Genomic DNA, 27,903 nt, shown 5'->3' with positions numbered 1-27,903 from the left:
GGCTAATCTGAATACGGATGATTAGTTAATAACATCTTGTTGTTACCTCTTTCCACATGTTCCCATCATTGCACCTTCAGAAACTGTCACTTATGTGTGTAATTATATGTGATGCTGCACAAATAATCACAAATGTGGAGGCCAAGTGGCCTGGCTCTGTTCATGACTCATGAATATATTGTGAGTCCACCCTGAGAAACAGGCTGGAATGTAGCAAGTAAATGTATGTTCTATACACTTATTTGTACACTTACAGGTGCACTTATGTGCAGCACTAAACTATTGCCATAATTAGAGGGGAGCCTGCCCTACATATACAAGACCCAGAGGAAGACCCCATCCACCCTGCAGATTTCCAGGATGGAGTCCGAAATACAATATGCTACAATTTCTTTACAAATTAATCAGCCACCACAACCACCCAGAACAAAAGCAATAAATTCAAATCCCAAATCTCCTATTTATTTGTTCTTCTTTATTTCATACAAATACAAAAGCATCAGATTTTAATATTCTTCCCGGCATTATTATAATTCACCTGGGACCATAAACTCACCTCTAGTTTTTGTTTCAGTATCTCAATTTCCAGATCTGCCTTTTGGATCTGGCAGTCCAAGTATATAATTTCTTTGTCATAGTTTTCACTTCTTTTTATAAGCTGAAGTCTGTATAACTATTTAGCTGGTAACTGAAAATACAGTAGATTAAAGTTACATGTAGTTCTTCATGACTGCATTTTCTGAACGTCACTGAACAGTGTTCATCTGTGCAGCAGAATCTGATGGATCCTCCCCCTGCTGTTCTTCCACACTCTAGGGCAGAGGTCGGCAAGTAACTTTGGCTGCAGGCCAATGTTTTTTTTAGCCAGTAGATGGCGGGCCAGCTACTGTTTCCACACTTGTGTCTTATTTTGAATTAGCCTAGTATAGGCTCTCTGATATTTTGTCAAGCAACATTGTCTTTATTTCCTATTTAAAAGACGAAAAATTGCAAAAACAAACAACAAAAAAAGGTTGTTCTGGTGTTTTTTGTCTGTTTGCACCTGAATAGGCCTATAATCGTGGAATATGATGGGAACGTGTATCATTCGTTCAATCATTTTTTTTCAAAAAAAACTTTTCTTTTTTCTGTTTTTCATTATTTATTTCCGGTGTCGTGAGCAATTGGGTCCCCCCGGGCAATTCGGTCTCCCCTAGGACCCCGCGCGACTCCATTGGCTGAAAAAACTCCTCATGGGTAGTTTTCTTAGCACCTTATTACAATTCCTACAAAATCGCGTTATGATTTATGTAGTTAGAACATTGTTAAAATTACAATTGATGTCTTTTAAATGATATGTTTCATATAGTAGTATATAAATGAGGCTATAGGTGGGAGATCTACACATTGCTTGTGTCATTTTATTATTTAGATTATTATACTGTACCATTTCCACTTTTGACTGTCTACTTATACAATTACTTACTCATTAATTACTTACTTATACAAAACATGATTACTACATAGTTGAATCACACATTTAAATTATAATTATAAGCCATGATTACTACACTTTTACTATTAAAAATATATAATATTTAATAATTTAAAAAAAATAAAAGTATTGTTTTTTCAAAGCAGATGATGACACAAAAGTACTGACGTGTCTGCAACATGAATATTAGTTTATTATATTGTTTTTTTAGTTAACTTTTATTTTAAAAAAATGTAATGTTTCTATTTTGTACAACATAATTAGCTTGCTAGCCGCGTATGCAGACGAGATATTGCAATGACACATTTTTGAGCAGGCATTAGTGTAGATACCAATCGGGGTCCTAGGGGAGACCGAATTGCTCGGGGGGACTGGATTGCTCATGACACCGGGACTGAAATGAAAAAAAAAAGAATAATGATGTTTTCTGATTGTGTGCTCAGAACAAAAATAGAAAAAAAATAATTACTGGATTAGACATTAAAATATTTTTTAGTTTAACACCTTTATGTGCATATATCAATGAAATCATTTTAAACAGATCAATTACTATTGTGGTAACATATTATTACAGCATATTACAGCAGTCTCTTACAGTCCGACTTTTGAACTTTATTCCTTTTTTTATTATTATTTATTTGGGACACACACATAGGCTACACACCTAAGGTTTAAGGAGGTCTGCGCTGGACTGTTTTTTCGACCAGCTCCCTCAAGGTGATTCAGTAACCGATTAAAATACACTCTGTGTTCACCCGCTTTATTTCCTGACCTGACAGGTCCGCAAAATTTAGATCTCTTTTCCAGAATCTCACATTCAAATGTCTCTAATGGAAAGAGAGAGATTAAGTAGCCTGTAACAATTATAAATGCTATACAAAAATTTTGTTTGTGGGAATATAAATATTATATGTCAGCAGAGAAAAAATGTCACAGAAAAATAATAAAATATAATAACTTAAATTAAATAGGACAAAGCCTATTTGAAAATGTGCTCATACTCACTATAAGCTTGCAAGAGCACATCAAGTTCTGCTGGAGAAAATACGCAGACCGCTTTTTGTTTATGCAAACCAATTGTTGCAGAAGCTGTCTGGGTGGCTGGCCTCAGACAATCTTGGAGGATAAGATGCTGGATGTGGAGGTCCTGGTCTGCTGTGATTACATGTGGTCTGTGGTTGTGAGGCCGGTGGATGTACTGCCATTTTCTTCTAAATGCCTTTGGAGACAGCTTATGGTAGAGAAATGAACATTCAATTCAAAGCCATCAGCTCTGGTGGATAGGCCCGGATTGGCCATGGGGAGGACCAGGAGTATTTCCGGTGGGCTGGTCTGTTTTTTTTATCTTGTCATGTCACCAGGTTGAAGGGGCCGTGATGCAAGTGTCATACAGTAAATGGTTTAATATCTGCTCGGTTCCAGACAGGCTAACTATTGTGGCATAATTATATATTTACCAGATAAATTATGTTAATGCTTTGTTCCGGACAGGCTAACTATTGCGACATAAGTATATTTGCAAGATGAGTTATGTGAATACGTTGTTAAAGGGATATGTCTTTAGTTTAGACCTAAATTCTCGAACATTGTTGCACTGTAAAAAATAAATTGTTGGCTCAATGAATAATTTTTTAGTAACTAGTTCCACAGAAATTTTACATTCACTAAATTTCTGTCTCCAAAGTGTTACCTGGATTGTTGTTTATTAGTTGGCCCAAACTTGACTCAAATTTAAAAAAGTATGTTCGCTCAACTTTATAGTTCATTCAACTAAAATGTTTTAATCTGTTCAATATTTAAAAACTTACAGCAAAGACTCTGTCAATTAAAATTTAAAGGTATAGCGGAAGATTTCCGTTTTCCGGGTGGATCATCAAGACTATTGGTCATCCCAGATGTCAATCATTTTGATTATATGTTGACGTATAACCGTCGTACGTGCTCGCCTCTAGGTTCGCTTGCTGCACATGCGCACTTTCACGTGTATGTGTGTTGTGCTACGGTTTCAACCATTCATTGAAGCTCGCGTTCTCGCTGTGTCTTTTTTTTCAAAATGTCTGAGGGTCGCAAGAGAAAAAGTGTCTACGAATTGTATGACAAGAAGAGAAAGGACTATAAAGAAAGAAACAAGACCAGAATGTTTATGGGACACTATTTCACACGCTGGCGTGAGCTAAAAGGACAGGTTGGGCTTCCCACGCGAAGTTTCTACTGGAAAGGTAAATTTTGTCATGCTATTTGGAGAATCCATTTAAAATCACTGCTAGTAAAAGTTGATGTAAGCTATGATTAGCGATGCTAGCCCTGGCACAGTCACGAACCGCACAGACACGGTAAACATGCCGACAGAAACTTGTAAACAGAGCAAAAAGAACTGAGCTCCTGCATGCTCTCTCTCTCTCTCTAGCCCTTTTCACACAGATTTGCCGGAAGATACACGGGACAGGCATCCTGGAATTTTACGGGACCGCTTGCTATATTTTTCATTCACACTGCCAAGTTTACACGGCATCTGATGGTCCCGGAAAGACACGTGACCTGTTGAAAGTCCCGCCCTCTCTTCTACGCAGTGTCTGAAGTTTGCATATTATTTATTATTCCTCTCTCCAGAAACAACTCGCGTGCATTTTTGTTTATGATAAGACTACAAAGGAGCGCGTGAACGCACAGTTCTATTCTGGTGAATGATCTCAGCTTCAGAATGGATATTTGACGAGCTCCCTGATTTCTGCTTTGATACAGTTTTCAGACATTTCTCATCGTGATTGTTTATATGCATTTAAAACCCGCATTTTGAGGAGCTGGACGATATATCTTGTTGGGATGACGTGCGGGTATTTTCGTTTATTATGGCTCAAATGAGCAAGTGGCGCGATATTCTTTTATGCTGCTGAATGATCTCCGTTTCAACGAAGTAAGTAAAAATCTAACTTACCTGATATCTGCTTCAGTCCAGTTTGCTGACATTTCTCGTCGTGAATGTTGTAAATCCCTCATTTTAAAGAGTTGAACCAACTTCATGTTGCCATGACACGCGCGGCCTCACTACAGCACGTGCGTCATTGTTTATGCGTCTCATTTATCATTTCCTGATAACTGCTTCAATCTAGTTTGCAACATTTCTCGTGGTGAATGTTTATATGCACGTTATCTCTCGTTGTAAGGAGCTGAACCATAACTTGCCGACACGCCCTTTATGGCATTCTTGCGGCTTCTTGTTCACACTGAGGGTTACCCGTGTATCTTACTAGGTCCTCTTTCCGGCAACGATCCCAGAAGATTAACGGAACGAGTTTTTGTTCACACAGATGCTTGTCTGGCAATTTTACGGGTATTTTCTGGGACCAGAGGTCTGTGTGAATGGGGTATCTGTCTCGTGCACGCGTTTAACAGGCGTTCCCTCTCGGGAGGAGGGAGGGAGAGTGTTGCGTGTGCATTTTTTAAAAAATATCGAGGGGCGGTTCTTTTAAATAATTCGGGAAAATCTTCCGCTATACCTTTAATTATTTACTCAATGTTTTATGTATTACTTCAATTAATATTTATTATTTGGGATTTTTTTATAACATTCTTAAATTATCTATTTAAATTATTTATGCTAGTGTTTTTAACAAAATAATTAACTTCAGTCACATAAAAACAAAAGCTTTTAATTCACTTATTCACTTATAATACAGACTGAACATACAGAATTAAGTCTTCTCTAAATAGAGGGCATAAAACAGTCCAAAAAGCACTCCAAAGTCAGTCAGAACATCTGCAGGGCCATTTAGGAGAACTTCTTTCGCCCGTACAAGAGGAGACAGTCTCACCATGTATCCCTTTGGTCTGCCTCTCACAACATCACCGCTCTGGTTTGATAAACAGAGGAATATAAATACATACACATACATAAATACATGTTGATGTCACAAGGTGACGATCTTTTTAGGGACGGAACCAAAATTGGGGAAGTTTGGTTCCGCCCGGAAGTGTTTCCGCCCGGACCGGAAAGGAATAACACTGGAACTTTCGGTAGCGCCGCGAGAGGGAAATCAGCAAAATTGAATACAGCTGTGCCTAGTTAAGAGGAGCGGCTGACGATTGGGGGACTCGCTGAACAGGGCAGTATTTAAGAACAGTTTAAATCACAGTTGGTGGTTGTTGTTGGTGTTGTGTGAAGCGCTGTGTTGTGCTTATCCGGTGCGCTGCGGGTGGCTGTCTAGCTCTCTCTCTCAAGCTGAAGTTGTATGTTTGGAGGCACATCGTGAACCTTAAGGTTTGAAGAGTGATCGGAACGTTGTAAGCCGAGACACAACATAAGGAGAAGAAACTGAGTTAATGTGAGTACATACCTGCAAGGAAAATTGTGGAGATACCTGAAGTCGCGGTGTAACCCTGTTGGGTAAAGAGACGCCCCGCTTGTGTGGCTGGAGTTGATTACAGCGTGAACCGAAACAAAGGATAGCAGGACAAAGAGTGCAACATTCGTGAGTACCAATATTTAGTTGAAGAAGCTTTGTATACTAACCTGTCTTTATAGCAAATACCTCCAGGAGAAGGAGGGCGGCCCTACCCCTAAGATAGCGTGGTGGGTGAGCCGAAGGAACATTTTGCTGAAGCTGGTCACAGCGACGAAGCCATCCACTAGGCCGCATTATTCATCACCCATTGGACCTGGGCAAAGTGAAAGAAGACGGGCGTCCTTTGTGTACACTTGAGTGTGGTGGGTGAGTCTTTGTGCTGTGGAAACTTTCACTTTGACGTGGTGCCGTGTATTGCTGTGTATTTGCTGTGTGTCTCGTCAGGCAAACCCCCGCCTTCGTACACTTCGTCAAGGGAGGACGAAGAGGTTGCCGGTCCTAGTGAAAAGTAATTTACCATATGCTGTGAACACGCTTCAGGTTTAAAGCAACGGTGTGGTGCCCCGGAACGATCTCCTGTCTAGACATTTGGGGTGGTTTTGAAAAACGGCGGCGAAGAGCTGGAGGATTGGTGTATGTGTGAGTACGACTAGGGGTCGCCGTTGTTGATGCTTTTGTCCATGTAATATTTACCGTTGTAGAGAGAGAGGTGTAGGAATTCCGCCTGTCCCGAGGTCTCTACAAAGGGGCGCCCCTGTCCGGTGTTCGATCACCTAACGGTAGCGAGGAAAGGGCAGCGCTCGGCCCGGTGTTTCCACCCCTCTTGCAACTATCGAGCTCGTCAAGAGGGTTCGCCCCCGACGCCACATAGGAACGGCTTGACCCATCTTCCCCATTGAGGAGGACCATTTGTCGTAAGTCCGCCACCCGGTTGTATTAAGTTAAACCCCCTTTAAGTCTGTTGATTGACAGAGACGGAGAACGGGCCGTGCAGAGACGGCACGCGAGGAGCACCCCGAGAGGAACTACTGTGTGAAACCTGTACTTACTGTACGTCGCACCCAGCTAAGAGGTGAGAGCAAACCAAGTCCAATTAACTGTGCCTCTGTGTCCTAGCTGTCGCCTGAGGAGAAAGAGAGAAAGAGTGAGCACCAAGGAAACGAACTGTGTGGAACCTGTACTTACTGTACGTCGCACCCAGCGAAGAGGTGAGAGCAAACCAAGTCGAATTAACTGTGCCTCTGTGTCTCAGCCGCTGCCTGTGGAGAAAGAGAGAGAAAGACTGTTGCCTGAGGAGAAAGAGAGAAAGAGTGAGCACCAAGGAAACGAACTGTGTGGAACCTGTACTTACTGTACGTCGCACCCAGCGAAGAGGTGAGAGCAAACCAAGTCGAATTAACTGTGCCTCTGTGTCTCAGCCGCTGCCTGTGGAGAAAGAGAGAGAAAGACTGTTGCCTGAGGAGAAAGAGAGAAAGAGTGAGCACCACGGAAAACGAACTGTGTGGACCCTGTACTTACTGTACGCCGCACCCAGCAGAGAGGTGAGAGCAAACCAAGCCCAATTAACTGTGCCTCTGTGTCCCAGCCACTGCCTGTGGAGAAAGAGAGAGAAAGAGTGAGCACCACGAAAACGAGCCGTGTGGATCCTGTACTCACCGTGAGCTGTAGTCAGCGAAGAGGTGAGAGCGAACAAAGTCCAATAAACTGTGCCTCTGTGTCTCAGCCGCTGCCTGTGGAGAAAGAGAGAGAGAAAGAGTGAGCACCACGAAAACGAGCCGTGTGGATCCTGTACTTACCGTGAGCTGTAGTCAGCGAAGAGGTGAGAGTGAACCAAGTCCAATTGACGGTGCCTCTCTGTCCTAGTTGTTGCCTGTGGAGGAAGAGAGAGGAAGAGTGAGTGACACGATAAGGAACTGTGCGAGCACGTGCGGGGAAGTCCCCACAAGGAGGAAAAGGTACGCAGAAAGGACATTAATCCCCAACACTCATCTTGTTTTGATTTCTGCCTCCAGGAGGAAAAGGAGGGCGCCACGGACAGTAAAGACCAGGCAGGAGTCTGAGTCCCACACCCCCTGGTCTACAGTGCCCCGGACCCCCGTTGCCCCCCTTCTTCCTGTTACTCTCTTGGCCGCAGCCTACCTGGAGGGCAGAGCCAGATACATTAGTTTTAATTCCCCCTTCCCCATTCCCCAAGTACATTTTAAATATTTAAATAAATAAAGATTGTTTTATACTTACCTGTCCTCGTTGTTGTCTGGTCATTGGGTTGGCTTTGGGGACCTCCTCGAGGTGAAAGTTGAAAAGGGGCGTGGCTTTAGCCTAATAGCAGCCAGCCCCTGGGTGTGACATTTAATAAGCTTTACGGTGAAAGAATTTATTCCCTAAAATAACATTAGGCCAAATTTCCCTCAGACATCACACATAATTAAACACTATTGGGCAGTTTTCTCGGACAGGGCTTATCACTGACCAAAATACTGACATCTCTTAACATATTAGTGCCATTGTTTTGTCTCAAAATGCACGCCAGTATTGTATTTTATAAGGTTTGTTTGTAAAAATGTCCAAATTATAATTAAGACAGAGTCCTAAACCCTGTCCGGTAAACCAACCCTATATCCAGGCTATCTTAACTAAAATACCTCCACTTTACTTCGGACACATAACATAACATAACACAACACACCTTTAAATATATCTTTACAAAAATATCATTACAACAATGTCGAGTAATTGCGTCTTTGCCATTTAATTACAAACACTTACCTGACGTGAACCGAGGAAACGGCTGATGACTTGTGTCCTTGTGTGAAACAGTGAGTGATTCCGGCTGTTACGTGCGGATTGATCTCAGATTAAATGACCTGTGATCCAGATCCTTCCGAGTTAAGACATTTTAAATTCAAAACACACACACGCACGCACATACACGCACACAGGTACACACACGGGTATATTTTCAAAAGTTTTATTTAAGATTGTTATGATATTGGGACTGTTTCTCCACTCGCTCCTTCAGCTCTGAAGTTCAAATTCGCAGGCAGGATGCAGTCAGGTTATAACAAATGTGAAAGATATGAAATATCATTCAACAGCGATATCAATTAAGTTCAATCCTAAAATATGATTTAAAACATAACCCTTTTATTATTAAGTATAAGAAATTAAAATGAATTAAATCACACGTTTAAACGCCACAGAGATATCAGAGCCAGCAGTCAAGTCCGAAAGTGTCCGAGCACATTTTTAAATAGACGCTATCTTTATTCACTCTTACAATTACATTTTGTGACCAAATAACAGTAATATTATGAGCATTTTGTTGTCAGGAAACATAGCTGTCATGAGTCCACATATTTACCTGATTTGCCTTAATTAGTTCAGTCAACACAATCCATTCTGAATGTTGACTGGACTTGAAAATAACCATTCATTTAATGTTTTAAACACAGATTTATGTAGACTTAAAATAATGTCTTCTCAACTAAGCACAAACAAGAAAATTGGTTTAACTTATATATTTTTGCCCGTCCAACATTTCATTAATTGGATTTTTTACAGTGTGGGAACATCATTCCAGAGCTTAGGGGCTAAGTAGGTAAAGGATCTTCCATCTTTAGACACTTTTGATATTCTAGGAATAACTAAGGGAATAACTAAGTGAATAACCTGATTTGCATGACACCCCCTGAGTAATGAGTTACAGTAATCTATTCTTGAGGTCATAAAAGCCTGGATAAGCTTCTCTGCATCTGATGGAGACAGCAAATGGCGTATTTTTTTTAGATAATTCTAAGATAAAAGAATGCTGTGCCGCAGACGTTGGAAATATGACTATTGAAATTTATATTTTTCAATGGAGGGAAGTACCATTGAAAAAAAAACAATGTGCGTGTCATGGAGTGACTTTAAGGGCGGAACTAAAGTGACGGAGATTGGTTCCGCCCGGACCGAAATCCTCAAACACCAGTTACTTCCGGGAACTCCGGGAAATGAAATCAGGGCTTTATTGATCGCAGGTGTATAGATGAGCGTGGCGATTGCGGATTGGGCAGTGGGAAGAGAAGGAGGAGTATAAAAAGAGCCTCCGAAGTTTCAGATGGAGCAGTTTATTCTAGCCGATCCGGCAGAGAGTTGAGTGTTTGGGCGAGCACAGTGGACGGAAGGCGGAGGATATTGTTGGTGGGGCGAAAAAGGATTAAGGAATTGACAGAAACAGAGACTGGGCTGAGTATATTAAGAGCTACATCTAACTATGAAACGTTCGATGGAAGTGTGTAACAAACTGAGTGGTTGTAAACAGGAAGACTCACCGGAAGTACTGCCGAAGGAGGCCGTTTAGACGAAGTCACACTGCAGCAGGGAAATTATCCAAGAGCTGGAAGGTAGAGAAAAGAGACCTCGTGTTAATCACAGTGTGAGTACCCCAAATCATTGTAAAACAGCGTAACCATCTCGAGTGAACTATCTCTGAGTCTTTTGCAAGTTGTGGCACAGGATGTGAGCGGCCCCACCGTGGAGAAGGATTGTGGGTGAGCCAGGAACAGTGAGCGAGGGAAGGCGCTGGGGTGTCGTGGCGGCGACGTCTATATCCAATTACTTGTTGCATCAGTGTCTCAATGATTTCCAGGACGAGTCCCCGGACAGACGGGGTTTTGACCCTAATTCACCAAGAGTGTGTGGAGTGCAGTGGGTGAATCTTTGTCCTTTGTTGTGAGTGAATACACTTGAAAACTGCAGTGTTGTGCTGTGTCATCAACAACCACCTTTCAGCCCAGACGAAGTCCTGCGAAGGAAGTGAGCATCGAGGCTGGCGAAGTAAACATCTCTATTTATATGCCGTTGGTGACATCCTGATTCTTTCCCCCACGTGACGGTGGTGCGACAACAACCTTAAGTAAGAATAGTGTGGATACATTGGGGAATGTTAACGGTGAGAAGTTGGCTGCTGTAGGAGAGAACCAGCTGTGTGTGTGTATAATTACCTGTTGTGGAGCATCTTCAAAGGTCTGCCCCTGTCTAGATCTCTTGTCCTGTCGGTTGGAAGAGAGGAGAGGGAAGCGTTCGATCCACCCAGCGTAGCACACCCCGGGTGAAACATCTTACCTGAACTTACCTGCATGGTAACACCCGCGGAGGCCGTGTTCGGCCCAATGCAGCAGCAGCCTTCGATCCACAATTCCATCTGCCCTTGGCATGAAGCCTCAGAAAGGGTGAACGCCCGATGTCCATTTCCCCAAAGGTCCGTAAGTTATATCCTTTTCCTGTCTTTTCTGTATACTCACCATATGCCCAAAGCTAAAGTCAGCATATTGTGTTGTACGCCCGCCTGCAAGCCCAAGTGAAGCCCCAGTTGCCCTTTGATATACTTACCCTATGACTAAAGCTAAAGCCAACATATTGTGTTGTAGGCCCGCCTGCAAGCCCAAGTGAAGCCCCAGTTGCCCTTTGATGTACGTACCATATGCCTAAAGCCAGCATGCTGTGTTGTATGCCTGCCTGCAAGCCCAAGTGAAGCCCCAGTAACCCTGTTACGTACTTACCACATGCCCAAAGCTAAAGCTAGCATACTGTGTTGTACGCCCGCCTGCAAGCCCAAGTGAAGCCCCAGTTACCCTGTTACGTACTTACCACATGCCCGAAGCTAAAGCTAGCATATTGTGTTGTATGCCCGCCTGCAAGCCCAAGTGAAGCCCCAGTTACCCTGTTACGTACTTACCACACGCCCAAAGCTAAAGCTAGCATACTGTGTTGTACGCCCGACTGCAAGCCCAAGGGAAGCCCCAGTTACCCTGTCATGTACATACCCTATGCTCAAAGCTAAAGTCAGCATATTGTGTTGTACGCCCGCCCGTATACGCAAGTGAAGCCCCAATAAATATATCAAAAAGATGAATCCAAGGCACTCTTCTTCAATGAAAAATTTTAAAAAGCCTTTATTAAACTGGCTACTTCATATTAGAAAGTTAAAAATACATGGGGTATGGAAAACAATTTTATGTGCGTTTCATATGCCCCAAAGCTAAAGCCTATTGTGCATACATGGTATGTCCAAAGAAGCCCCAGCTGCCCAATTATACACTCCCCGTATCGCATACTTACCTGTAAGTCCAAGTGAAGATCCAGCTGCCCTCTATACACTTACCGGCACGCCCAAGTGAAGATCCAGTTGCTCTTTGTATACTCACCGTCTGCCCACGCTACGGCCAGTGCATTTCTCTGTTATACTCACCTGTATGTTCCAGTGCAGATCCAGTGGACCCCTCTGAAGTACCCACCTGTTCGTCGACTGGACCACAGCGATACATAGCAGCGAAAGCCCCCGGGCCCCACCAGTACGATATAAGTCCGATCTCGGCAGCCATCGGGTATTCCCACCCGCACCTGGACGGTCAAGAGTTTGACCCGCTGGGCCGCATCAGAGCTCGCTATGTGTAGCAGCAGGTACTTTTTGAAATTCAACACTTTGGTACTTACCCTTTGTATCCTTTACGCCCAGGAAAGGAGAGGGCCTTGGACCGCCTCCCTGTAAGCCAGAACACATTGTGAATAAACTGTTTATCGTCGCACTAACGGAATAAAGAAGAATGAAGGACCCACCTGAGCTTTCCCGCGACTCAAGACTGTTACTCTCCGGTTGGAGAGTTGGATTTAAGGCTCCCTTTCCCTAATATCTTTTTAAATAATTTAACCTCTTAAGCGTCGTCCTATCCTTTAGAGTGGGGGGGGGGTGAAAAGTTGAAGTGCATCTTCAAATGAATATAACAGTGGCACTTTTTGGTCTAGAAGCCTAATCTTGGTTGAAGTGCATCTTCAAATGAATATAACTCTGGCACTTTTTGGTCTAGAAGCCTAATCTTGGTCTTGTTTTAAAGAAGACAATTCAAGGTTTTTGATTGAAGTGTAACCAAGTGAAAATATTTAACAGAAAAAATGTAATAGCAGTTTACATTTATTTTAATAAATAAAAATAATCCAATAACATATTAGTTTTATAAAAAAATTATAAAAAGGTAAATTTTTAAAAAAAGTAATAATGTAAACATGAAGCCCTATGTCTCAAGCAGTTGTGATCCAAATTTCAAGTTAAAATCACAAAAAATGAGCTTTGTGTTACAGTTTTAGTGGTTTTACCAACAACGGCCAGTAGGTGTCAACGGTTTGCTGCATACTCTTGTCATAAATGAATCAATTACTTTCACTGCATTATTTTTACTGCTAAAACATTTTGAAATATGAAAACTACATTCTAAGAGCTTTCCAATGATATATAGTTTGTCAACATTTTTGAAGATTTATAATAGGATATAGCATTATTATGAATAAATAATAATAATATGCATTCCTATGGGAGAGGGGGGCATGGAACAAAAAACTGTCACTAAATTATTTCTATCATCAGATGACTTTGACATATGAAAACTACATTCTGAGAGCTTTCCAGTGATATATAGTTTATCAAGATTTTTGGGGTTTAGGGTGGGGGTTTAGTGTTAGAAAAATGTAAAAACATATTGGGCCTACATGTGGGCCCGTGACCTTTTTGAAACTGACTTTCACTACGTCATGTTTTTCTCAAAATGGTAAAGATATATGATAACTACACTCTTAGTGCTTTCCAATGATATATAGTTTGTCAAAATTGTTTAGGTTTGGAATAGGGTATTAGTGCTATACATATGTAAAAACAAACTGGGTCCACCTGTGGCCCGGTGACATTTTAGAATCTGACTCTTACTATGTTATAATTTCTCCAAAATGGTGATAAAATATGAAAACTACACTCTTAGAGCTTTCCAATGATATATAGTTTGTCAAGATATTTTAGGTTTAGATAGGGTATTTGTGTTACCAATATATAATAACAACATGGGCCCACCTGTGGGCCTGTGGCATTTTAGAAAATTGCTCTCACTATGTAATTTCTTTCCCAAAATGCTGATGATAAATGGAAACTACACCCTTAGAGCTTTCAAACGATATATAGTTTGTCAGGATTGGATAAGAATTCACATGGAAAACACTGAAGTAAACGTAGGCGCCCTACTGGCGAGACAGTGACATTTAGCAGGATATAAATGTTTTGAGGCGCACTCTCTTCATAAATGAATCAATTACTCTCCCTACATAATTTATTTTATAAAACACTGCTGAAATATGTATTCTAGAGGCTTAAACCTTTCCAACAATATATAGTTTGTAGTGATAGATTAACATTTACCTTAACAATATTGAAGTAAACTTAGGTGTCCCGTATACGGGACGGTGACGCTTAACAGGTTTTAATAAAGTTTGTTTTAAGATTTACTTACGCTGTGTTCCTCACCAGTGGAAAGAGTCAACTGTCATCCCGATTCCTAAAAAGACATATGCCAAAGACCCCAAGGATTTTAGGCCAGTTGCCCTGACATCGCTGCTATGTAAATGTATGGAACGAGTGGTAGGTAACCACCTTTCCAGCTATGTGTCAGGAAGACTAGACCCACTCCAGTTCGCTTATAAAGCTAAACGTGGAGTGGAGGATGCAACTTTAACTCTCCTGGACACTGTAACCAAACAGCTGGACTCATCACATAACAACACAAGGATTTTATTTATGAACTTTTCATCTGCTTTTAATACTGTACATATATATACACTTTTGCACCACCTAGATGAGCTTCAGGTCTACCAACACTGATTTTATGGATTAAGAACTTTTTACAGGACAAACCACAACAGGTGCATGTGAATGGTTTTAATTGTAGGAAACAGATTTTAAATACTGGACTCCCCCAAGGATGTGTTTTATCTCCTTTTCTTTTTTCTGTTTACACAAATAATATCTCATGTAAAAGGTAAGGAATGATCCTTTTAAAGTATGCTGATGATATGGCCTTAGTAGCCCACCTGTCTAACGCGAAGGCACTGTATAACTACCAGACAGTTAATAATCTAGTCACAACATTCCAAAACATCTCTTTAGACCTTAATATTGATCAAACCAAGGAGCTGTGCTACCAGAGTAGGGAAATTAAGAGTACACAGCACATGTCTCAACCACTCAGTATCAATGGCAAGCCAGTTGAACAAGTTAATGTTTTTAAATACCTTGGAAAAGAGATTGATACATCTATGTCCTTCTCACAGCATGTAGACACTGTGTATAAAAAAGCTCAGCAGCGTCTACATCTGCTGACTGCTGAGAAACTCAGAGATTTTAATGTGAGTAAGGACATTTTAATCAGGGTTTATCAATTACTCATTGAATCCTTACTAACTTTTAATATTTCAGCCTGGTATAATGTCCTTACCGTTAAGTATAAAACAAAACTTGCACGTATAATAAACCAACCCAGCAAGGTAATAGGCTTCCCTCAACCCCCCTTAACAGAACTTCACAGACGGTCAGTGTTGAGGATAGCCACTACAATCACACAGGACCCAACACATCTACTTAATCAATCATTTCAGCTATTACCATCAGGTTTATAGGGTCCCACTTGCAAGGAAAAATATATACAAAAAATCTTTTATTCCTACGGCCATTACTATACTAAATGATTATTTATAGACCAAAACATATTTTTGTACTTTGCACATGTATGTTGTAGAGTGGAATTGTTTACTGTCTATTTGTTCTTGTATATGTTTTTCTGTTTTAATGTTATTTGAGCCTGTCTTGTCAAAAACAAATTTCTGTCACTTGTGACTGACAATAAAGTTTTCCTTATCCTTATAGAAAAACAGCAACATTGGTTATAGACAGGGTCACACAGTGAAATTTCAATCACTGAAAATAACTTGCACCTACTTATCTTTAAATATACCATTGCCATTGTTTTGTCTGGGGTACATTTATAATTGCTATTTAAATGTCTTAATTTTACTAAGGGTTACTTCTGGCTTAAGCTAAGCCCTGTTTGTGGAAGCAGGCCTGCATGTTTTAAATTTGTTTAATCCTGTTCCTGGAATCAATTCAAATGCTTTTGCAAATTGAGATTCAAATTAAAATAATCAAGCATCACATTACAAAACTAATGCTGTTTACTGCTGACTGAGCTCTAAGAAAAGATATCAGAGATCCTTAAAAACGGCGTCGCGCCAGATCCTGATTACACTTCGGGCCTGTACATTATCCCCTACATATATGGTATGGCCTTTAATGTACTTTGATTGTTCCTTTTATTTATTTGTATTTCATTGTCCAGGTTTTACATACAAGGCTTAGCTTAAGCCAGGACTATGCCTTAGTTAAATTCTGATATTTAAGTCACTTTAAAAAAAAATGCCTTTGAAACACATTACTGGTGTGCATCTTGAGAACAATAACAATAACACTGACATATTTTGATATGTCAGAGCAAGGTATTTAAAGTTAAGATTGCTCAAACATTCATTTTAGTCTGGGACTAGCTTTAAGCCTTGTCTGTGAAACCAGGCAATTATGTCTTAATTTCTTAACCCTCAAGTGAAGTTGGGGACAAATTTAGGAAAAGTGGTTTTGTTTTTTTAATAACTTTTGTTCACTTATTCTGATCGGCACAAAACTTGGCTACATTTTCTGCCACCTTAGCTTACCCAGTTGGACTTCATTCAGCAATTAATAAAGTTGGTGAGAATAATAAAACTCCTTAATGTTGTTAGTCCTCATTTCTGAGCACCCATAGGACATAAATGGGAAATTACTAAAATTATGTTTTTATTTGCTTTATAACCATCAATAAATCCAACACAATGCAGATCATACATAAATAAAAATGAAGGGGTGAGCCTATACAACATCCTCAATGTGACCAACATTTACACAAATGCACATGCACACACATAGCTCTCTGTGTATGATTACTAGGGTAGCCATGTCATGAAGGAAGTGCTAATGTGAATTGGAGAGTAACTTATAACTCTGAAGTTTGTAAGCCTTTTTGCTTGCTATGCTTATACAACAATAATTCAGTTTTAACTAAACAAACACGAGATCTGTTAAGGTTAAAGGTCAGGTTTTCTGTTTTCTGTTCTTAGTGCAATAATTACTTTTCTCTTTAGTGTGTTTTCACATTTGTGTGAAAGGAGTTGTGCTATTTAGAATATTTATTCTAGATTTTATCTGTATATTATTCATAATATTTCATATTGTTCCCAGATAGCATGCAACCGTTGAAACAATGTTAAAAATTGTTGATTTGTCAATGTTAATACTATTGAATCAATATCAGGTTTGCACCCTCCGTTAATATTGAAAATAATTGACATTTCAACAAATCACCATTATCGTGATCAGTGTTTGCTTCATCTGGGCCTTTGACTGTTGTGTTTTAATGTTAAGTTTTCTTTGGCTGTTGAAGCAGTGTTTTAAAATACATCTGCTATTGCAAAGAAAAACAAAGGTCTTAAGTTATCAAGTAGTTTAATTCTTGTAGATATACCTGAATAATATTAATGAAATACTGTTAAAAATGTGAAAGAAGTGGATTTACAGTACTAGTTTGAAGCAGTGGCAGGTCTGTTATTTTGAGAATTACTGAATACTGAATCTATCTCTGAGATCATAAATCGGTCTATGAATGTCGTCAATGGTGACGATCAACAAAAGAAAGCTTCATGCTGAAATGCATGCTGGGTATCATTGTAGTACTAAACTAATTTATGACTCCCAGAATGCATTGCAGGTGATCGTTTTATCTGAATTTGTTTGATGATTGTCACCCATTGTTGAGATTTGTAGGATGAGTAATGATGTCTAAATGTGTCAGCATTTTTTTCTGTTTATCTTGTCACAGTAGATTTACAAACCAGAACAATTATAATGGTCAAAACTGGATCAACATTATCATGTTAAGCAGCTTAACTTTATATCATCTTGACATCTTCGAGCAGTGTAAAACAGTCTAAGCACTTTGTCGCTAGATTTAGCAACTTTCTATCACTTTAGCGACTTTATGGGACAAATCTAGCGATCTTTTCTGGCGTGGTTGGAGACATTTGTAGACTGACATGAAAATATGGGTCGTTTTCTCTTCTCAACGAGCAGCAGTGCTGCTGGTGTGCCCCATCTCAAAGCACTGACATGCAGCCCGGTCATCGCGCATCAATCACTCCGAAAAAACCGGCAACAGGCGATGGCAAGTACAACAAGCTCAAAGGTAGCAGTCGCAAACACGAAGTATAAAGCACTACTTTTCCATTGTTTAGGTGAAAGGCAAGAATGTTTGTGTAATGTGCAACTTATGCCAATGAAGAAAAAGTCTCTCCACGTCTGTGGCAAGTAATTCTGATCTAATAAAGCACCTCACATTCATTTAACATATTTAATGTTGTAAGGGGCATTCAAGTTATTTGAAATATTAGAATTTTTTAAGTAACGCAGTAATTACTTTTCCTGGTAATTAATTACTTTTGTAACAATGTAACGCAGTTACTAACTCAGTTACTATTTGTGAGAAGTAATTAGTAACTATAATTAATTACTTTTTTAAAGTAACGTTCCCAACACTGGTTGCAATTTCAACAAAAAAAAATTCAATATTAATGGAGGGTGCAAACCTGATATTGATTCAATGCCCAGGGTGTAATTTCATGTAGAACCGCCACTGCAGTCATCAATGTCTGATGAGCTCGCTGTTATTCCCCTCTCTCCGTTACCTAGAACCTGCCCACAACGTAACACGTGACATACTACGTATCTGCTCCATGCGCGCAGCCACACATTAGAGGACAGCGAACAAACATGTTGACTGCTTCGGCCTCTGCTTTGTCATGGTAGTGCTGTGACGGATTGCAGTTGATCTTTACAGATCACGACCCGCAGTTCGGCTCGCATGCGATTTCCAGATTAATATGTTAATTTAAATAGGGAAAGTTTATCATTTGCTTGTGTTTCTAAGGCTTGCAAATGTCAACATACAATTGATTTAAAACAATTTAACCGCAAACAGATGCTAAAGTGATACGATTTTTGTATGCACATGCGGTTAAATATGTCCGGTCCATCTCCAGTCAGACGTAATCATCCCTTCAAAGATCAGAACTCCTTATGTGTAAACTATAGAGAGAGTTGTGCTACGATGTCTCATACTGTAGTGCATTAACGTACATTGGCTGAATAGAGCAATGAAAAACAACATAACGTTTTTATGTGAAACGACTGTTTATGCTGCATCTTCTTCCTGTAGCGCCGTTTGGAATTCGCCCTCCGGCTGTGTGTGTGTGCACGCGTTTAAAGGGACATTTCACCAGTAGAAGCATTAATCTTTATTGAAAGTGGGTCATATTTGTATGCACAGTTCTGCAAGCCACCCCCACTAATCCAGAACACCGCCTAGCTGTATTGTTTACATACATGCCACGTTAGTATAAGAAAGAAAATAGAAACACTCACTTTGTAGTCAGTCACTTCATAGCAGGCTTTGGCTGAGGCTTCCAGTTTAGGATTCTAAAATATGTATCCAATATGCTGTCCATATACAGTACGAAGCTTGGGTGGTTGGTTCCCCACACAAATGAATTGTGTCGTAGGAGCAAGCTTCACTCAGTTTCTTATTTATTTTTTGAGAGTGGTTGGCCAAACATGTAAATAATCCCTAAGATGAAAATGCCGCACCCTGCACACAAACGCCTCCGCCGCACAATACATTTACTCCGCAGACGCGCGGGCTCAGTGCCTGTGCTCATGAGCCTAAACGCGCCTGTGAAACAAACAAGCCTGTACGCAAATACCTCTCTTCCCCGGGACTATTCACCACACAAATGTCCATATCCTGATATGATGCAGAAATTTCGTACAGAAGGCAGAAAGCAAGAGTACAGGCACTACTAGTCCACCCTAGCCAGTCCGGGCTTCTCTACGCAGCAGAGGCCGAGGCAGTGCCTTCCTCTCGGGGCTCTTCTACACAGTTGAGGCTGAGGCTGCAGTTTCCTCCCCGGGCTTCTCTGCTTTTTGTTCCTCCATCTGCCTCAGCTCTTTGCTGTATCGTGGCTCATAAAGGCTCGCTTCACATCGTCTGTTAGCTTAGCATAAAGATGGCGGCTGATAGTTTCTTTTCGTGTATGTTCGTGTATTTTCGTAAGTCCCACGCACTGATCTGTAATAGGTCTGTAGCATGAGTGGGTCCCACCCATAGCCCCCCCCTCGACAAAGATATAGCACTTCCTTCTTTCAATGATGCAAAATGACTATTTTTTCATCATTGAAAGAAGAAAGTGCAACACTGAAATCTTTATTTCTCCTGTCTCAGGGGAAACTGAGGGAAAGATGCACGACCATTCAAAAACATGACTGGGTTTCTAATGATGCAAAGCCTAATGCAAATCGGTGAAGTGTCCTTTTAAGTGCCCACAGTAGTGCATATACGGAGAGACGCGTTTCAAAAAGTAAGCCAACATAAAATCTTTCTGTTCTTGACAGGGCACATACACACAAAATTATCTCACAGTATTCTTTTACTAATAAAAAAATAGTTTATGTCTTAAGTGAATTAAACCAGTCTGTGCTTAAAGAGACAGTAACCTCAATTAACCTACTTAAGTCTGTTAATCATGTTAATGTTAGTAATGTTAATCAAACAACCTAAGACAAAGAGAAAATCACTTCTGTGGCTCTAAAAAAAATAATAATAATATTTAATTTGTACAATAAAGACAGTGTTATTATTTATTTAATTTCTGTACCTAATGCTAATTTTAGACTTTACTTAATGTGCAACTTTGTTATTTTATTATAAATGTTTGTAATTTCTTTATTTGTTAGTAGGGCTGGGTATTGATTCAGATGTTCCAGATTGATTCAATTTCGATTCACAAGCTATCAAATCGATTCGATTTCGATTCTCGATTCAATTTTAGATTCCGATTCTCAGGTTGGATTTCTTACTCGCTTCTTGATTCAATTCAATGAATATAGATTTAATACAAATACTATATTAATAAAAAAATAACAGTGAACAAAAGTTTACAAGTGGGTAACTAATAAAAAGAAATTAAAAGCCAGAATACTAACCTTGTCGTTTTGCTTGCAAAATCTAAAATGCTTCCATACCTCTTACTTTTTATGTGAAGGTGGCATCAACGTCGATGAAGTACCTGAAGCCGTCATTTTAAGCACTGAATGAAAGAATGAAAGGCTCCTTGGTAACATCGTGCAAGGCAAAAACGAGGGTGACATCTAGTGAAGAAGACTAGTAATTTGATTAACGTTAATCTTACGTTCAATGTTTGCAGAACATTGAAAATTTTGATTCTGCTCTTTGAGAATCGATTATGAATCGACCAGGTTTTAAAAAACGATTATTCAAAAAATCTATTTTTTTGCCCAGCCCTATTTGTTATTAGATACAGGCCTACTTTTGGGTATAAAAACTTCCAAAACGACGGCCCAAACAAAAGAGGCTCTCAATGCAAAATATGCAGCCTCAAGATAAAAGATTCTGGCTCAACCAAATCTAATTTTATCAGGCACCTGAAAACGCATCCTGACAGGTCAGTAAACATGTTTAACGTTAGCCCAGCATTGACCATCTAATGTTACCGTTAGCTTGCTTCTTGGTTTAGTTACGAGCTAACGTTATGGGAGGTTCACTCTGACTTTCTTCCTTATGAAATATAAATGAGTGTTTTTTTAACCCTTGTATGTTTTTTTCAAAAAGTGGGGAAAAAGTTTTTAAAATTTGGAAATTTTAGGTCCTGTATACCTTTACTCTGTCCTCATCCTGTCAGGGCCTGCTGTTATAGTGTGTGTGTGTTCTTGTATATGGTTTATGAGTAAATGTGTATGACATGTGTATTACAACAAGACTTGAGACTTGACTTGGACTCAAGCTCAGAGACTTGTGAGCATCTCTGCAGCAATCACATACAGTCAGTGTCACATCACTTGATATGTCGTCATATAGAAATGAAAATCATTCAAAATTACAGCAATAAAAATATAATAATTTAACTGGCTCAAATTTTTTAACGTAAGTGTGAAATGTGTAGCAAATCACATACATGAAAATGAAAATTGTGAAAACATGAAACATGAAAAGTTAAACTGCATTTCTCAGTCAACCATTCAGCTTCCACTAAGTTTGAAGATCGCACATTTAACAGTTCAGACAAAATGATACCTGAAGTGATAGCGTTTGGATTTAGTTTTAAAATATAATATCAAGGGAAACAAAAGAACTGCACGTATAAGATGTTGTCAGAACACACTAGAAATATATGTCTACATAAAGCCACATAGACTATATTATTAGTGATAATGCAGCCAACATGAAGAAGGCCTTCACTGTGTGCTTCCCCACTGAACAAGACATACATGAAAATGGAGAAGCTGAAGTCACAAGTCTGGTTCTTAAGGCAGTTAAAATTAATCATTAACTCATTTTAACTTGCGTTTTTGATAAATTCGATTTTTATCCATCTGGTGGATAAAAGCGGTATTACACTTTCACTTTGAAATTCGTCCAAAAAGGCATATTTATTAGTTAAATATGAACTCATAAATGACGAGATAACTCGTCAATGTGTGAATGAGTTAATGGTTTAAGTATTTCTGTTTCAGCTTACATTGATGATGTCACTGTGTTTATTACTGGACAAAGGGATATTTAGATATTGTCTAAAGGTTTAACTTTATATGAAAGAGCCCAATTTACATCAAAAGTAAATTGGGCAATGAGTAAAGGTTTTGTTGTGGGTCCCTCGAAAAATGGTGGACCACCTAAGATTCCAGGGAGGTCACAGTGGAATACTAGCCTGGGTTTCCCCATGCTGCCTTGCGCGCAAATTTATTCATGTTGCAAGTCTAACATGGAAACTATGGACATTTTTTGCCCCTGAAATAGGAAACCATCACAGAACAGGGAGGGGCAGCAAGACGAAGCAGTTTGTTTATCCAAAATGGCAGCAGAAGCGAAGTTACTTTTCGATGCACCCTTAGAAAGTGTTCTAAATAATTTTGAAAATAAGTTTATTTAAAAAAGAGCAACTTTTCGCGTTAAGCCACTTCATATCCAAGAAGGATGTCTTTGCCCTGCTACCAACAGGCTTTGGCAAAAGCCTCATTTGCCAACTATCCCAGTTAGTGGCTAAGGCAATGGGTCTTAGCGAGACCTCAGTCGTTATGGTGGTCTTGCCTTTAACCCTCTGGGGTCCGACCATTTTGGGACACTGGCAGAGGTTCTGACATGCTCTTAGATTTGGTCTTTTTTCAGTTGCTTTAAACATATTAATGGCAAGTGTCTCATAAAACTGCATTCAGCATAAACTGGGCTACAATATTATATGAGCTAAATGTATGTACATGCTTGTATTTTTGAGAGAATAATGTTTATGCGTGGTTCTTAAAAAAAGCTACATTTTTAATTCACTGATTTAAGTCCACAAAACCCATACTAAACATGTTTTCACAAGACTTTTCTAAACAGAATCTAGTAGTCTATAGTTTTTTCTTTAAAAGTATGTGAAAATAATTCTGCCTACTCATTCACATAAAACAATAAATTGATTTACAAATTGTAAGACACTTTTGTTTAGAGGAGCCGTATGCGAGAAGGATTGATTGACAGCTGAGCAAACAAAAGACTCGTAAAACCAGGTAGGTTAGCAATAAAAATTCAAAGATTAGTGTAAGCTGTACCTGGCTTGACACTACCTATTGCATTTCTGTTATTGGGGCACTGAATGTTGTTAAAGGGAAAGTTCACCCAAAAATGAAAATTCTGTCATCATTTACTCACTCTCATGTTGTTACAAACCTGTATAAATGTCTTTGTTCTGATAAACAGAAAGATATTTTAAGAAATGTTTGTAACCAAACCGTTCGTGGACCTCATTCACTTACATAGTAGGATAAAAGAATACTAAGGAAATAAAGAGGGTCCACAAACGATTTGATTACGAACATTCCTCAAAACATCTTCCTTTGTGTTCATCAAAACAACGAATTTTTTTTTAAGAATTATCTGTTAATGCCTTATTGTAGCTTTGACATTGTTAGTTTCAAACTACTGCTACATTTTTAGTCTTCAGTGTGAAAAACTATGCAGTGGGATGAATACAATGTGAATGACTTCGAGGTTTCTGAGATGCTGTATTTAATCCTATTTTTAGAAACTCCGTTATTGGCATTGACTGCATCTGGGAATTTGCACTCAAGAAACATTGTCATGAGACACCTACACTTCCAAAATGCAAACATCATCCCAGTTAGCCCCAATCGACCCAACATTAGACTTGGGGTAAGGCTTTAAACAGATTATCTGGACTTTTTCGACTGCCTGGTAAAGGACTTGGAGATGTTACCAATCATCATATACTGCTGGACAATAAACACTGTTACACGAGTATTCTGCCACCTCAAGGCTGAACTTGGGGAGAGCGCATGGGTGGGTGAAGAGAAAATAGGTAAAAACCAATTGATTGGGATGTTCCACAGCCAGACACTACATGTGAACAAGAGCAGGGTAATATCTTAATTTAATAGAGAGGGCAGCTGCAGAGTGACTGTGGCAACTACAGCACTTGGAGTTGGCCTAAGTTTCCCCAAGGTCTCCCATGTGGTCAAGCATGAGTTACCAGAGGACACAGAGGCCACCCTCCAGCAGGTTGGAAGAGCAAGCAGAGATGGCTCTCCCGCTCATGCTGTTCTCTATGCCAACAAACAGTTTGCCAACACAGACAAGGCAGTAAAGGTTATTCTTCAAAAAAGCCTAAATGGCTGTTTTAGGAAAGCCCTATACTCACATTTTGAGAAAAATGCATGCAGTGTTGCGCCTGGACATTCTTGCTGCACCTATTGCCATTTAATATGCAATTGTAACTCTGACAGTTGCTCTGTTGAAACACCTAATTTAGGATGTCAAAACAGATTCCATCACCTGTCAAATGCAGACAAGTCACATTAGATGAGCAGGGAGTGGTTAGAGAGCTTTTAGAGAAGTATAGGGATAGTCTAATTCCAGCAGATGAACACCTGTACACAAATGCCTCATTCTGCACCGGTTTCAGCAATGTACTTTTTGAATCACAAAAGTGTTCATGAAATATTTGACATCACCTATGTCATGCAGAATCTACCTGTATTACGACATAAACCATGGCCAGGAAATCCTACAAATTGTTTACAAAGTATTTGAAGACTTTGATTTATGCAAGTTCCCAAACACTCCTGGGGCCCGTTCTTCGTACGTCGCTTAATACATCAGAGATCAAATGAGACATCTGAGATGTTTAGATCTCACTAATTATGATCTTGCTTATTTGGTTCTTTGAACACCACTGCTGTTGATGATTAGTATGGCAGGATTGAATTATCTGAGACCACTGCGCGTTCGTGCACTGCAAGAAAAGGCAATACATATCGATAGTAGAAACACTGATCAGCAACGCTGTGATTGGCCAGTTGTTACAATGGCCAAGAACACGCCCATTTTTTAACCCCTGCAGTCTGAGAGCTATTTATGAAAGGTTGTGAACTTTTTATAACACTGAATTTAAAAACCCAGTTAAAGCTACTATAATAAATCACCATAAATAATGTAAAATTTTCTGTAAAAATATAATCTTGATATCTTTACTATGCTTGTCAAAGATTGAAATTAATGATTGTAATTAAAATTTGATGCTCCTAAAGTACGTTACGTCTCTTTTAAAAACAGTTCAATGCTATTTTGTCTGTTTGTAACAGCAACTTAAAAAGCAGAATAAAAACAGGTGGTGGTCCTCCATCTTCATGTGATGTGCTGGCAGGAGTGATGTCCCTAAACTGACTGATTGTGCAGATCATCTCTGGAGCAGTTGCTCTTTCTTAAACCCACAACCAATGCAACAATTTAATTTCTGATAAATAAAGTTTTAATTGTAGTTTATTATAAGATTGTGTTTTCCTCTCTTTTGTGCAGTTGAAGATAATACACCAACACTTTCAGCAGTTCTCAAGAATGTGTTAAATGAAGTATGATGTGCAGTAGGGAATGTAAATGTTATTCTACATCAAAAGATCAAAAGTGCAACCGTTTCTGAGCAATGCACAGGACAGTAAAGATCCTCTCAGATGACAGTCCTTTAGAGAAACTATATGTCATGACACGGTAGGAGAGACAGGACGCAAACGCAAAGTTCGAAAATAAATAACATTTAATGATAAAACACGAGGGATAACACGGTGCATACAGTGAACACAGGAACATCCAATACAGGGAACAGACGAGGTAGCAAGGACAATGAACCGGCAGTCAGTATTGCACAAACACAGGTATAAATACACAGACTAATGACAAACAGGTGGAATGAATCAGGTGATTAATCAATGAATGTCCAGGTGACAACGATCAGAACAGAAACAAAACATGACACGGATTTAACCGTGACATAACCCCTCCCTCTACGAGTGGCTACCAGACACTCACATAAACACAAAACAAAAACAAAGTCTGGTAGCGAGAGTCCAAGGGAGGGGTGGAGGGCTTGGGGACCCTGGCGAAGCCGGCAGCCGCCGGGATGAAACCAACAGGACGGTGGACCTGACAGCGCCAGGAGAACCGGAGCGATCGCTCCGAGAACCGAGGCAGACGAATTACCCCCCTTCTGGGAATCGTCGACGATGAGGTGCCCCCCGGAAATCATCTTCCGTCCCCTCGTGGAAATGGAGACCCTCACTCGGTAGCCACCCCGGGGAAATGATCGGGCGTGGTCCGTTCCGGATCCCCCTACGAGCGGGACGGTGGTCCTCCGAGGGACCGTCGATGACGACTCAACCGTTGGGGGACCGCCTGGGCCGATCCTCCTCCCGCAGGCCCGCAGGAGCGAGCGATCGCTCACGGTGGTCCCCAAGAGACATCGGGGCTGATGGGGAATGAACCCCGATGTCACTACTCCCCCTCGACGAAACTCCTGGGGGAGCCGCCCTCCGTGAACTTGCTGCGTCCTTGAATGGCCGGTTCATTCTGTCACAACGGGGAACAGAAGTAAGGACACAAGTGCAGAGTTCACAAAACATAAGGACATTTAATAATAAAACATGAAATAAAACACGGGAATCAAACAACGGACAGGTAATGAACACAGGAACATCCAACGTGAACAGACATGGAAGAAATGACAATGAACCGGCAGTCAGTATTGCACAAACACAGGTATAAATACACAGACTAATGACAAACAGGTGGAATGAATCAGGTGATTAATCAATGAATGTCCAGGTGACAACGATCAGAACAGAAACAAAACATGACACGGATTTAACCGTGACACTATATGCAAGTGGTTAAATAAGTTTACTTCAATTGCATTATTTTTAACTGATTTCTGACTATATTAGCAATATTAGCAGTATTCCACGTTAACTAAAAGTCCTGCATCTGCTGAGTCTGCAAAGAAAAGTGTAATAAAGAAGATAAAGATATGTGAAAATATGTGCAAAAAACTTATTTGGTTATTTTGGTCATTTTTGTCAGGAAAGGGACAGGGTAACATATTTGTAGACAACGATTTAAAGATAGAACAGATAGAAATTCCTAAAACGAAAACCCTTTCATGCATGACATTGTAAGCTACTTGACAATCTAAAGACAAAACTAAAATAGGAGATTAGTTTATTCAAATGAAAATTATTTCACATTGAATAATAGTCTTTATTGTACATAACATCTGTTAGTGCTGGGTATGATTGATTGCTGCTTTTATTAAGGAAAATTCAAACAAATTTAAAATGAATGTGATCAGCATTTGTCTTCTCATTCCTTTAAGAATAATATCAAAACACCTGTTACACAAAAACAAGTTGCACAAGTTCAGATAAAGAATATTTGTTATATTATATACAGTCGTGCCCAAAAATATTAGCACCCTTGGTAAATATGATCAAATAAGGCTGTGAAAATTTATCTGCATTGTTAATCCTTTTGATTTTTCATTAAAAAAAATCACAAAAATGTATTCTTTTATTGGATAATAAGAATTTAAAATGGGGGGAAATATGATTATGAAATAAATGTTTTTCTCTAATACACATTGTCCAAAATTATTAGCACCCTTTTATTCAATACTTTTTAAAACCTCCATTTGCCAGTTTAACAGGTCTAAATTTTCTCCTATAATGCCTGATGAGGTAAGAATTCACCTAAC

This window comes from Misgurnus anguillicaudatus, chromosome 5 (genome assembly GCF_027580225.2).
Source record: "Misgurnus anguillicaudatus chromosome 5, ASM2758022v2, whole genome shotgun sequence".
Classification (NCBI taxonomy): Eukaryota; Metazoa; Chordata; class Actinopteri; order Cypriniformes; family Cobitidae; genus Misgurnus; species Misgurnus anguillicaudatus.
Note: the sequence above shows the minus strand (reverse complement) of the source record.